This window comes from Pseudophryne corroboree, chromosome 2 (genome assembly GCF_028390025.1).
Source record: "Pseudophryne corroboree isolate aPseCor3 chromosome 2, aPseCor3.hap2, whole genome shotgun sequence".
NCBI lineage: Eukaryota > Metazoa > Chordata > Amphibia > Anura > Myobatrachidae > Pseudophryne > Pseudophryne corroboree.
The window spans coordinates 956,553,308-956,563,646 of NC_086445.1; the positions used below are offsets into that span (position 1 = coordinate 956,553,308).

The 10,339-nt window shown below is 49.6% G+C and overlaps 1 long non-coding RNA gene across 3 annotated transcripts in view; it reads right to left on the reverse strand.

Moving 5' to 3' along the window:
- The window catches only part of LOC135050139 (uncharacterized), a 21,433-nt gene extending 15,933 nt beyond the window's left edge, over positions 1-5,500 (reverse strand). Inside the window, exons 1-4 of one of the 3 annotated variants that reach the window (XR_010241553.1) lie at positions 4,482-5,500; positions 4,134-4,223; positions 3,724-3,796; positions 2,606-2,774 (exon numbers count right to left, since the gene is read on the reverse strand). This is a non-coding gene — a long non-coding RNA (uncharacterized LOC135050139). The remainder of the gene's footprint in view (positions 1-2,605; positions 2,775-3,723; positions 3,797-4,133; positions 4,224-4,481) is intronic. The other 2 variants (XR_010241554.1, XR_010241552.1) reach the window with 2 other exon arrangements.
- Positions 5,501-10,339: the final 4,839 nt, after the last annotated feature.

Sequence of the window (10,339 nt, forward strand, 5' to 3'; positions counted from 1 at the left end):
TATGTGTGTGCCAAGTACTGCATGTGTATATTAGTGTGTCTGATAATGTGCCTGTATCAGTTGCCGTGCGTGTGTGTGTCAGGTGTTGTGCGTGTATATATGTGTGTATAAGGTGTTGCGCGTGTATATATGTGTGTGGCTGTGAGGTGCTGCGCGTGTATATGTAGGTGCTGTGTGTGTGTGTTTCAGGTGCTCTGCGTGTATATATATATATATTTCAGGCGTCACGCGTGTACGTACACGTGTGTGTCAGGCGTCACGCGTGTATGTACACGTGTGTGTCAGGCGTCACGCGTGTACGTACACGTGTGTGTCAGGCGTCACGCGTGTACGTACATGTGTCAGGTGTCATGTGTGTGTGTCAGGTGTCGTGCGTGCGCGTCAGGTGTCGCGCGGTGCGCGTCAGGTGTGCGGGCGTCGGGAGCGGGCCCGTGCGCGTCGCGCGCGTGTACGTACGCATGTGTGTGCACGTCAGGTGTCGCGCGTGTACGTACGTACGCACGCACGTGTGCGTCAGGTGTCGCGCGTGTACGTACGCATGTGTGTGCGTCAGGTGTCGCACGCGCGTGTGTGTCAGGTGTCGCGTACGTACAAGCGCGTGTGTGTCAGGTGTCGCACGGACGGACGTACAATCGCGTGTCAGGTGTCACGGACGTACGTACGTACACGCGCGTGTCAGGTGTCGCGCGTGTGTCAGGTGTCGCGCGCGTACGTACACGCGTGTGTGTCAGGTGTCGCGCGCGTACGTACACGCGTGTGTGTCAGGTGTCGCGCGCGTACGTACACGCGTGTGTGTCAGGTGTCGCGCGCGTACGTACACGCGTGTGTGTCAGGTGTCGCGCGCGTACGTACACGCGTGTGTGTCAGGTGTCGCGCGCGTACGTACACGCGTGTGTGTGTCAGGTGTCGCTTGCGTTTGTACACGCTTGTGCCAGGTGTCGCGTACGTACACGTGTGTGTGTCAGGTGTCGCGCGCGTACGTACACGCGTGCGTCAGGTGTCACGCGCGTACGTACACACTTGTGTGTCAGGTGTCACGCGTGTACGTACACATGTGTGTGTCAGGTGTCACGCGTGTACGTACACATGTGTGTGTCAGGTGTTGCGCGTGTACATACACATGTGTCAGGTGTCACGTGTGTACGTACACACGTGTGTGTGTGTCAGGTGTCGCACGCGTACGTACACGCTTGTGTGTCAGGTGTCGCGCGTGTGTGTCAGGTGTCACACGTGTACATACACGCGCATTTGTCAGGTGTCGCGCGTGTGTCAGGTGTCACGTGTGTACGTGCATGTGTGTGTCATGTGTCGCATGTGTACGTAAGCGTGCGCGTTTCAGGTGACGCGCGTGTGTGTGTGTGTCTGTGTGTCAGGTGTGTACGTACACACGTGTGTGTGTGTCAGGCGTCGCACGTGTACGTACACACGTCAGGCGCCGCACATGTACGTACACATATGTGCGCGTCAGGTGTTGCGCATGTACGTACACATATGTGCACATGCACGTCAGGTGTCGCGCGTGTATATACACGTGTGTGCGCATCAGGTGTCGTGCATGTGCATCAGGTGTCGCACGTGTACGTACACGTGCATGTCAGGTGTCGCACGTGTGTGTGTGTGTCAGGTGTCTTGTGTGTGCATCAGGTGTCGCACATGTACGTACACGTGTGTGTCAGTTGTGTGAGGTGCCACGTGTTTGTCAGGTGCCGCACATGTATATGTGTGTTAAATGCTACATGCATTTATGTGTGTGTCAAGTACTGCATGTGTATATTAGTGTGTCTGATAATGTGCCTGTATCAGTTGCCGTGCGTGTGTGTGTCAGGTGTTGTGCGTGTATATATGTGTGTATAAGGTGTTGCGCGTGTATATATGTGTGTGGCTGTGAGGTGCTGCGCGTGTATATGTAGGTGCTGTGTGTGTGTGTTTCAGGTGCTCTGCGTGTATATACGTGTGTCAGGTGCTGCGTGTATATACATGTGTGTCAGGTGCTGTGTGTATGTGTGTGTGTGCGAGTGGCAGGTGCTGTGTGTATATGCAGTGAGTGGCAGGTGCTTTGGGTGTATATGAGTGGCAGGTGCTGTGCATGTATATGTGTGTGTGTGTGTGTGTGTGTGTGTGTGTGTGTGAGGTGCTGCAAGTGTATGTGTGTTAGGTGCTGTGTGTGTATTAAATGCCACGTCTATGTATGTGTCAGGTGCTGCCTGTCTATGTGTGTGTCAGACGCTGCATGTTTATATTAGTGTGCCAGCTGTTGTGCATGTGTCAGGTGTTGCACGTCTACATTATGTGTGTGTGTCAGGTGCAGCACATGTATATGTGTGTGTTAGGTGATGCGCGTGTATATAAGAGTGTGTCAGGTGGTGCGAGTGTATGTGTGTGTGTCAGGTGGTGCGAGTGTATATGTGTGTGTCAGGTTCTGTGCGTGTTAAATGCCTTGTGTGTGTGTCAGTTGCTGCATGTGTAGATTAGTGTGTCTGATGTTATGCATGTGTGTATATGAGAGTCAGGTGCTGCCTTTGTGTGTGTCAGGTGTTGCACGTGTATATGAGTGTCATGTGCTGCATGTGTGTTAAATACCGCTCCCCCCCCAACACACACATACCGAGCTCTCTAGATCTGCTCTCTCTCCTGAGGAGCGCTGTTTTCCACAGATACTGGCAGGTTGTCTTTCCCCTGCCTGTCACCGGCTCTTCTGCTGTGAGCGTTCTTCTACGACTCCTGTCAGCATGCATTGCTTGTATGACTGCAGATCAATGGTTCCCCTCACACCCCTATATAAAAATAAATAAATAAATATATATGAGTGGAAAGCAACACTCAGGGCACAGGAGACTGTACTGAAGGGGCAACAAGCAAGGCGCAGGGGCTGGGTGGGGCGGCACGCAGACACAGGACTGTACGGGGGATCAACACTCAGGGCACAGGGGACTGTACAGTGGGGAAATGCACAGGGCGCATGGGACTATACAGGGGGGCAACACACAGGGCGCATGGGACTATACAGGGGGGCAACACACAGGGCGCAGAAGACTGTTTAGGGGCGACATACAGGGTGCAGGGGACTGTTATGGAGGGGTGACTCGCAAGGTGCAGGATGCAGGGGACTGTATGGGGTGGTTACACGCAGGTGCAGGGGACAGTAACGGGTGTAAGCGACACGCTGGGTGCAGGAGACTGTACTGAAGGGGTCGACACGCAGGGTGCAGGGGATGTAGTGAGGGCAACATAAAGGGCGTCGGGTACTGTAAGTAGGACAATATGCGGGCATAGGGTACTGTAAGTGGGGCAACATTCAGGGCCAGGGGACTGTACAAGGGGGGGCGGGAGCGACAACAGACAAGGTGCAGGGGACTGTACGGGTCTGTGGGCATCATACATGGGAATGTACAGGGGTAGGGCGACATGCAGGATGCAGGGGACTGTACGGGGGTGTGTGTGACTTGAAGGGCGCAGGGGACAGTACCGGGTAAAGCCACACGCAGGGGACTGTACTGAAGGGGGCGACATGCAGGGCACAGGGGATTGTACACGCAGGGTGCAGGGGACTGTACAGGGGGAAAGCGACTCTCAGTGTGCAGGAGACTGTACTGAAGGAGTTGACACGCAGGGTGCTGACTGTACAGGGGTGGGCAACATGAGGGACTGTACGGTGGGGCTGACACACATAGGGTGCAGAGGACTGTACAGAGGGCGACTTGTAACAATCTGGGCAGCACTCACCTGATGAGAAGGAGCAGGAACAGGCATGGAGGTGTACACCGATGGCCATCCTTCTTTAGAGTGATCCCAGGCGCTAGGTACACAGACAGAGGGGGGAGGCAATCAAAGGGGGAGGGCTGTCAATGAACATATCCGGGCGGCTGCAGGGAGGATCAGTGAGTGCACCAGGCACACAGCTCGGAGGGTGGAGCCGGTCACAAAGCACAGGGGAAGAAGCGGGGAGCCGAGAACACAGCATAGGGGGGTGGAGTGGGTGAGCCGGGCACCCAGAACGAGGACAGGAGCGGGGGAGCCGGCACACAGAACGGGGCGGGGGGGGGGGGAGCCGGAGGGAGGGGGTGGCCGGACATACAGCGGGAGGGGTGGGAGCCGGGCACACAGAGGGGTGGGAAGGGGCAGTCAGAACTCACCCATTGCTGTGCTACTGGTACCTTGGTGGAGGACTGGTTCTCTAAATTGTGCTGCTGAAGTGCGGTCTGTGCCTCTATGTCCTAGGACTTCTGGTGCTCGGATAGATATAGATATATATATATATATATATATATATAGATAGATATAGATATATATAGATATAGATATATATATATACACACACACACACATATAACACACATATATACACATACACAAACATATAATCAAACACACATACATACATACTTACATACACAAGCACAAACAAACCCAAATACATACTGTACATATCATACAAATACACACAGAAACAAAGTAAAACTTACATATACAGTAAAACTTACATATAGTGTACACAGTGGGCTGGAAGCAGAGGGGCGAATGTGTGAGGACGGAGGGAGCTGCCGGCCCCGGGACATTCATGACTGTAAGCAGAGAGCTGCATCGGGCCGTGAGTACTGGCCTTTAGCTTTCTGTAGTTGCTGCAGCTCCGCACCCCGCGATCGCGTCTTTTTTTTTTTTTTTTTTTTTTTCAGCTGTGTCTCCTGTGTCTCTGTCTCAAAAAGATAACTCGGCTCATCAGGGGGGGTTTCCAGGTACTCGGAAACCCCCCCTGCGTGCGCCACTGAGTCCCCAGAGGAGAATTTATGAAAGGGGACTCACTGACCGTGAGAGGCCTGCTAGAGAGACGAGCTGTGCTGGCCGGGTCTCCTGTTAGGGAACATAGCAGGCCCACTGTAGAGAGGAGAGCCGTGCTGTGGAGGAGGTCCAGGCAGTGCATGACCTGGCGGCAACTTGGAGAAGACTGTCAGTCTGAAGCGGCTGCTGAGGGAGGGGGCCGCACGTCCAGAATCCTGCTGGCGGCGCCTCCCTGATTCTGCCAGAGAACTCTCAAAGGAGACGGAGAGGCGGCGGTCGGCTCCTGGAGGCCAAGTGAGGCAGTGCCTGTGATCAATTATGTGTGACAGCAGGACGACCACCTCTATCGCTCATCATAAAATCCGCTCTGTCTGTGACTGACGGAGCATAATGTGGGCGAGCAGGTGCAGGCTTCCAGCGGCAGCTGTCCGATCATGTGCGCCGACAGCCTGCTGGGGCCTGGCCTGCACAGATGTACTTTTAATGTGCAGCGCTGTTCTATCATCGGCGGATGCCGCGGCCGGGCCCCTGGTACTAGCCGGGCCCCAAGGGAGTGTCTTGGGTACATAGCGGCAAATCCGCCTCTGGCTCCGCTCCTCAAATCTGAAAGTGGCTGTGTGTACCTGTAACTGAGCATGCTGGCGGCTGCGGCGAGGGGTCTGGGCTACTGGCTTCAAAGTCGGCCATGCCTGTACACTCATATGAAGCCTCTCTCCGTACACCCCCTGCTGGCGGCCACTGCGCAGCCGCAACAAATTGAAAAGCCCTATCTTTATAATGGGGCATATTTTACTTAATTAAAAAAAAACTATAACTTTCTCAAAAACCACAACCCCAAAAGGCACTACACTGGGGCATACTCTATCTAGTAAAACAAACCCCAAGTCTTAATTCGTCCTCTATCCTGAGTTATGCCTTCCCAAAAATCTCCTCATTCATTCTATAGGAAAACGGTGTCAAAAAGCCACTGAGGGAGTGGCAGAAAAAAACTGACAGTTGGAACTTTAGCTTACTCCCAATTCCTCATTTTTTATTATTTTGCCCTGAAATTTGGCATGCAGAAGCGGGTGACAATTCTACGCGTCCATGCCAAATTTCAGCTCAGTACGTCCAATCAGTTTTGAGGTGTAGCCCCTCAAACACCATGCCCCCATCTCAGAAGTTCCCTATGGGAGAATTCCGTTTGTTCGATTCAGCCTTAATATAAGGGCACGACCGTGCCCTTATAATGACAGAACAGTGAAAGATTTCCGATGTAATTTCAGTATAAACTAAGGTGTCAAGTCGCGTTTAGATCACCTTCAGCAATGAACTTGAACCAGGGCCGGTTCTTGGGCGCTTTGCGCCCCGGGCGACAGGGGGCGTGGCTTCGTACAGGGGACGTGGTCATTCACGCCCCCTGTACAGACTGAAATGATGTGCGGTGCGCGATGACGTCGTCGCGCACCGCACAGCAAAGGTCCTCTCCACGAAGGGAAACTAGACACGTAGCGTCTAGTTCCCTTCGTGGAGAGGACCTTTGCTGTGCGGTGCGCGATGACGTCATCGCGCACCGCACAGTAAAGGACCTCTCCACGAAGGGAAACTAGACGCGTACGCGTCTAGTTTCCCTTCACAGCGGCAGTGGGGGGCAGCGGGCAGCGGGGGGCACAGCAGCATCGGGTCTTGCCCTGGTTCGGCGCCCTCCGGATGGCGCCCTGCGCCCTCCGGAAGGCGGTGCCCCGGGCAAAAGTCCTGCTTGCCCGTGGCAAGATCCGCTACTGACTTGAACATATGCAAATAGGACATTTTCTGACCGAAGACCCCATGGCAACGCTTCAATTTCACTGTGAAATTAGGGTATCAGTTATTTAAACAGGAATTTCACACCTGCTGAACCAGCCGGCTCTTATTACGCATGCTGAACGCATAGCTCTTGCAGTCCGAATTTGTATTAGAAAATTGGCTTAGATACAGTAGATTAAAAACATTGTAAAAAATACTGAAACATTTTATGTTTTTCTGCTTCTGGAAAGGTTATATAAGCAGTTTCGGCATCATTGATATCTTTTTATAATTCAATTTTAATGTAAAAAGTGTATACAGCAAACGCTTGATCTTCTCTGTATAATAACATCACAGGTCCCAGGGGACACATATCCTAACTAGATTCCTGGAAAGCAAACAATTACATAAGCCCAGCTGGGGGATATAAGATCTTACAGTTCCATATTTTATATATATGCTCATCAATATTAATACCACATATTTGTTACTTGATAGCAAGCAGCGGTATCATTTGAAACATGAGACACTTTGCATGTTTTAATTGTTCATGTGAATGGTCCGGATAGAAACTCGCAGCTTTTTATTATGCAGAGTTAGAATGCAGAGTTTGGGGTGAATTGTCTATTTCCCAAGTAAATGTAAGTTTGCTAAGAATACAATTATTATGTGTTTATTTGAAGATGATATTCTGCTGCACAGTCGTTTCATTACGTGTTGTTCACCACTTCAAGTTTTCAATTATCGCCTCTTCATGACCAGGCACATTTTCACATACTGGGGATGTACTTGATTTTTTCTTTCTTATTACATTTAAATGATATTTCTATTTGCACTGATTTTATGAGAACAAGTATAGCTCTCCCTGTGCAATATAAATAATAATAAAAGTTTGCATTTGTTATTGGCATTAAATAAAACGCTATATTTCATGGGGATTAAATCTATGGGCCACATTTGTCAAAAAGTTTTTTAGTAATGATATTTAGCTCTACTGGTCGCCGCAAGTTTTTTTTTTAAACTGGAATTCATTACTGGCCCATGGTCTAGTCACTAGTGGTATTGAAGCAACCAACTGTGTTTTTCTGCACCACCCCCCAACTGCTGACAAGTGAAGAGGATGAGCATTTACATCAATAAACAGGATGAAGTGGGCGGGGAGCTTAAGGGAGGGGGAGTGTGGAAGAAATGGAGTGGGGTGTGAGAGGGAAGGGGCAGAGTAAGCTGTAGCAGTGCACTGTGGGCAGGGACTCATATGTGACAGCCTATGCTCCTTAGCGCTCGTCAGTGCTAAATAACACCTACTGCATCCTGAAGAGTTTCAATTAAGACAAGTGCTACTTGTTGTTAAATGCCATCACCCATTCATTTCTAATGCAATAAGAAAAATATATAGCGCTGCATTTAAACAGCACTATATATATAATGATAAATACCTGCAGCTGAAAATAACATTCACAAAAGGGTTTTTAACAGCTAAAACTTGCTGATAAATGGGACCCTATGGGCCTAATTCAGAGTTGATCGCAGCAGCAAATTTGTTAGCAGTTGGGCAAAACCATGGCCCTCATTCCGAGTTGTTCGCTCGTTATTTTCCTTCGCATCGGTGCGATTTTCCGCTAACTGCGCATGCGCAATTTTCGCACTGCGGCTGCGCCAAGTAAATTTGCTAAGAAGTTAGGTATTTTATTCACGGCATTACAAGGTTTTTTCATCGTTCTGGTGATCGTAGTGTGATTGACAGGAAGTGGGTGTTTCTGGGTGGAAACTGGCCGTTTTATGGGTGTGTTTGAAAAAACTCTGCCGTTTCTGGGAAAAACGCGGGAGTGGCTGGAGAAACGGGGGAGTGTCTGGGCAAACGCTGGGTGTGTTTGTGACGTCAAACCAGGAACGAAACTGACTGAACTGATCGCAGTGGCAGAGTAAGTGTCGAGCTACTCAGAAACTGCAAAGAAAAATCTTTTCGCAATTTTGAGAATACTTCGTTCGCAATTCAGCTAAGCTAAGATTCACTCCCAGAGGGCGGCGGCTTAGCGTGTGCAATGCTGCGAAAAGGGCTAGCGAGCGAACAACTCGGAATGAGGGCCCATGTGCACTGCAGGGGGGGCAAATGTAACATGTGCAGAGAGAGTTAGATTTGGGTGTGGTGTGTTCAAACTGAAATCTAAATTGCAGTGCAAAAATAAAGCAGCCAGTATTTACTAGAGATGAGCGGGTTCGGTTTCTTTGAATCCGAACCCGCACGAACTTCACTTTTTTTTCCACGGGTCCGAGCGACTCGGATCTTCCCGCCTTGCTCGGTTAACCCGAGCGCGCCCGAACGTCATCATGACGCTGTCGGATTCTCGCGAGGCTCGGATTCTATCGCGAGACTCGGATTCTATATAAGGAGCCGCGCGTCGCCGCCATTTTCACTCGTGCATTGAGATTGATAGGGAGAGGACGTGTCTGGCGTCCTCTCCATTAGAATAGAGATAGATAGATTAGATAGAGAGAGATTGTGCAGAGTCGCAGACAGAGTTAGTTTACCACAGTCAGTGACCAGTGCAGTTGCTAGTTAACTTTTATTTAATATAATATATCCGTTCACTTCTCTCTGCTATATCCGTTCTCTGCCTGAAAAAAAAAACGATACACAGCACAGTCAGTCACACAGTGTGACTCAGTCTGTGTGCACTCAGCTCAGCCCAGTGTGCTGCACAGTCATCAATGTATAAATTAAAAGCTTATAATTAATTGTGGGGGAGACTGGGGAGCACTGCAGGTTGTTAGCAGGAGCCAGGAGTACAATTATATTAATTAACAGTGCACACTTTTGCTGCAGGAGTGGTGACCAGTGCCTGACCACCAGTATAGTATTGTTGTATACTACTAATATCTCTTTAAATATCAACCAGTCTATATTAGCAGCAGACACAGTACAGTGCGGTAGTTCACGGCTGTGGCTACCTCTGTGTCGGCACACGGCAGGCAGTCCGTCCGACCAGAATTGTATTATTTATTATTATATACCTACCACCTAACCGTGGTTTTTTTTTCATTCTTTATACCGTCATAGTGTCATCCTAATTGTTACGAGTATACTACTATCTCTTTATCAACCAGTGTACAGTGCGGTAGTTCACGGCTGTGGCTACCTCTGTGTCGGCACACGGCAGGCAGTCCGTCCGACCAGAATTGTATTATTTATTATTATATACCTACCACCTAACCGTGGTTTTTTTTTCATTCTTTATACCGTCATAGTGTCATCCTAATTGTTACGAGTATACTACTATCTCTTTATCAACCAGTGTACAGTGCGGTAGTTCACGGCTGTGGCTACCTCTGTGTCGGCACACGGCAGGCAGTCCGTCCGACCAGAATTGTATTATTTATTATTATATACCTACCACCTAACCGTGGTTTTTTTTTCATTCTTTATACCGTCATAGTGTCATCCTAATTGTTACGAGTATACTACTATCTCTTTATCAACCAGTGTACAGTGCGGTAGTTCACGGCTGTGGCTACCTCTGTGTCGGCACACGGCAGGCAGTCCGTCCGACCAGAATTGTATTATTTATTATTATATACCTACCACCTAACCGTGGTTTTTTTTTCATTCTTTATACCGTCATAGTGTCATCCTAATTGTTACGAGTATACTACTATCTCTTTATCAACCAGTGTACAGTGCGGTAGTTCACGGCTGTGGCTACCTCTGTGTCGGCACACGGCAGGCAGTCCGTCCGACCAGAATTGTATTATTTATTATTATATACCTACCACCTAACCGTGGTTTTTTTTTCATTCTTTA